The following is a 3,442-nucleotide window of genomic DNA, read 5'->3' as shown; positions in this document are numbered from 1 at the left end:
ACTTCTCAAATCTGGACTGGATTAATCTACAGACCCTGGAGATTCATTCAGACACAGTCTCTGATATGTGAAACCTTCTCTCTATTTGTGAAAATGAAATAAAGGTGCTTTTTCCAATTATTTCAGCGTATAGACCACTTTGGACCAGGTCCAGATCAAAAACCACTATGCCTAGACTTCTCAAATCTGGACTGTATTAACCGAAAGACCCTGCAGTTTCACAAAAACATAGTCTCTGATTTGTGAAACCGTCTCTCAATTTGTGAAAATGCAATAAAGGTGCTTTTCGCAGTTTTTTCAGCATACAGACCACTCTGGACCAGGTCCAGATCCAAAATCACTATGCCTAGACTTCTCAAATCTGGACAAGGTTAATCTTCAGACCCTGAATATTTATTTAGATACATTTTCTGATTTGTGAACCCTGTATTTTATTTGTGAAAATGCAATAAATGTGCTTTTCTGTGTTGTATCAGCAGATACACCACTTTGGACCAGCCCCAAATAAAAAAACAGTACATCTGGACTTCTCAAATCTGGACTGGATTAATATACAGAATGTGAAGATTCATCGAAATACAGTCTCTGAAAATTTTTCTTTATTCATGAAAATGACAACAACGGGACATCTCCATTTTTTAAACAACTTTTATTCACCTCAAAGCACGCCTCTCCATCTCATTCCTGATGGACATAACGATGTCCTCCTTCTCACTACAAAACAGGAAAGAGGAGCATCAAACACATCTTCATCAACTAGTCAATTGGGAAATATCCTATAAAAATCACGATTTGCGCTTACCTCTCTTCCATCTGGCCATGGTCTACTTTTGCCACAGCTTCTGTCATCGTCATTTTGTATACCTCTTCCAAAGCCTTTACTGTTGCCTGTATTGGAACGTCTTTAGCTATTATTTGTCATTTGAACAATACGATTACAGTAATTATCACAATTGTGAATACTGCATCAATTAAAATTGTTTGTTGGCTTTCATGTCAGACCCTGCTCTTGTTCTCCCGGCCACCAGTTGTCCTGTTTGTGTTCTTCCCTTTCCTCATCACCTGATCTACCACCCTCTCCCCCCACCCTATCCCCTGCAAACATGATCCTTCTGACCCTACCCAATTATTCAGGGTTTAAATATTAGCTGCTTATTAGCTGCTGGTCTCTCCTCTGCTCTCCGCTGGTCCTGCCTGCTGACCCGATACCGGTGAGCGTGTTACGTCATTTCCTGCCTGTAATACTGTCGCTGTGTTGTTCGACTCTCTCAATCCTCCCTCAGGTGTACTGCTAACTTAATCGCTTTAAGCACCACTGTATACGACGTTTTGGTGTAATACATAGGTTTGTCACTTAACTCTTTAGCAGGACTTTGCTCTGAAATTCCTCGTTCTATTTGTTATATTTGCCACAGGTCCGCTAGCTCACCTTAGCACACTAGCTATGGCCGCTCTCTCTCTTTCCGCCTCTCCCCCCACCTCTCCCTCCCTCTCCTGCTCCATGTGCCAGATGTTTAGTTACTCCTCGGCCTCCTTTAGTGCTAATAGTACGTGTAAAAAGTGTAGTTTGTTTGTAGTCCTGGAGGCGAGGCTTAGTGAGTTAGAGACTCGGCTCCGCACCATGGAAGCTAGCGCTAGTCCTTTACCTTCAGGAGCTTCTCAGTCCACCTTAGCGGGTGCGGAGCCACCTAGCCTAGCCACCGCTAGCAGCTCCCGAGCAGTCGGGAACTAGCCAGTCCCGCTGGGTGACATCACGAGGGAAACCTAGACGCAGGCAGCCCGTGTTTGCCCACCAACCCCTTCATGTTTCCAACCGATTTTCCCCACTCAGCGACACACCCGCTGAGAGTGAAACTCTACATGTCGGATCTGTTGCTCGCAGCCCCGCTGTGAAGCCGACATCAGTCATTGGCACTTCTGTTCTCCGCAACGTGAAGGTGGAGACTCCAGCGAGCATAAAGTGCATCCCAGGGGCCAGAGCGGGCGACGTTGAGGCTAAAGCTGCTGGCAAAACGTAAGGTTAAATACAGTAAGATTGTAATACATGTCGGCGCTAATGACACCCCGCTTCGCCAGTTGGAATTAACTAGTTAACATGGCTTCGATGTGCAACTACGCAAAAACAATGTCGGACTCCGTAATTTTCTCTGGCCCGCTGCCCAATTTAGCGAGTGACGACATGTTTAGCCGCATGCGTTCATTCCATCGCTGGATGTCTAGGTGGTGCTTAGATAACAACGTGGCTTACATAGACAATTGGAGCTCCTTCTGGGGAAAGCCTGGTCTGATTCAGAGAGAAGGCGTCCATCCTACTTTGGATGGTGCATCTCTCTTATCTAGGAACATAGGCCAATTTATTAGCCATACTAATCCCTGACAAGCAGCCAGAGTTCAGACCAGCAGGCAGAGCTGCAGTTTAACACGCCCCTCTGCTGGTTCCTTCGTGTTGTCACCCACCCAGCCTATAGAAACTGTGTCTGCCCCGAGGCTGTATAAGCCTGCACCCAAATCTGGAGGAGTAATTTATAGCAACTTAGTTCAAATTAAAACCACTGCTCCAGCAAATCAACCCAATGCAACTATTAAATGTGGTTTGCTTAATATTCGATCTCTTGCATCCAAGTCTCTCCTAGTGAACGATTTAATTACTAATTATCAGATTGGTGTATTAGCACTCACTGAAACCTGGGTGCAGCAAGATGAGTATGTGAATTTAAATGAATCTTCCCCTCCTGGTTACATTAACTACCATGTACCTCGCACCACTGGCAGAGGAGGAGGAGTAGCTGCAATCTATCAGTCAAATTTGGTGCTTAACCCTCGACCTAACAGTTCATTAACTCATTTGAGAGCCTTATTGTCAGCTTTTCCCACCCAGACTGGAAAGCAGAGAAACCACTCTTACTTGCTGTGGTGTACCGTCCTCCTGCACCTTATTCTGAGTTCTTAGAAGAATTCCCTGACTTTCTGTCTAACTTGGCATTGAACTCAGACAAAGTCATTCCAGTGGGTGACTTTAACATCCATGTGGACGTCAATGATGATTCTCTGGCCACTGCGTTTAAGTCGCTTCTTGATTCTGTTGGCTTCTGTCAGAGGGTAAACAAACCCACTCACTCTTTTAATCACATCCTTGATTTAGTACTCACTTATGGAATAGAAGCTGACCGCATCATAGTTCTTCCTCAGAACCCTGTCTTGTCTGATCACTCCTTAATTACATTTGAATTTACTTTAACAAATGATATACTACCTGGGAAAAAGTCCCGCTTCAGTAGATGTCTATCTGACACTGCTGTTTCTAGATTTAAGGAGCTTATTCCAGCAGAGCTTGCTGCCACACCTTGTAGTGATATAATGGGCAGTTATGCTGATTTCACCCCTTCGCAGGTAGACTATCTTGTGGACAGCACTGCGGCAGCACTCCTTGGGACACTTGATG

General features: G+C 44.9%; 1 long non-coding RNA gene across 1 annotated transcript; it reads right to left on the bottom strand.

Moving 5' to 3' along the window:
- Window positions 1–634: 634 nt before the first annotated feature.
- Window positions 635–3,199, bottom strand: LOC147260990 (uncharacterized). The gene is made up of 3 exons (XR_015116206.1): window positions 2,906–3,199; window positions 803–888; window positions 635–714 (listed from the first exon to the last, which is right to left on the bottom strand). It is a non-coding gene; the product is annotated as an uncharacterized LOC147260990 (long non-coding RNA).
- Between the last annotated feature and the right edge of the window lie 243 nt (window positions 3,200–3,442).

Source organism: Aulostomus chinensis, chromosome 5 (genome assembly GCF_037954235.1).
Source record: "Aulostomus chinensis isolate RoL2024-O1b breed Wild chromosome 5, RoL_Achi_v1.0, whole genome shotgun sequence".
In the NCBI taxonomy this organism is placed as follows: domain Eukaryota; kingdom Metazoa; phylum Chordata; class Actinopteri; order Syngnathiformes; family Aulostomidae; genus Aulostomus; species Aulostomus chinensis.
The sequence above is the reverse complement of the archived record's forward strand: the minus strand, read 5'-3'. Positions and strand labels throughout refer to the sequence as shown.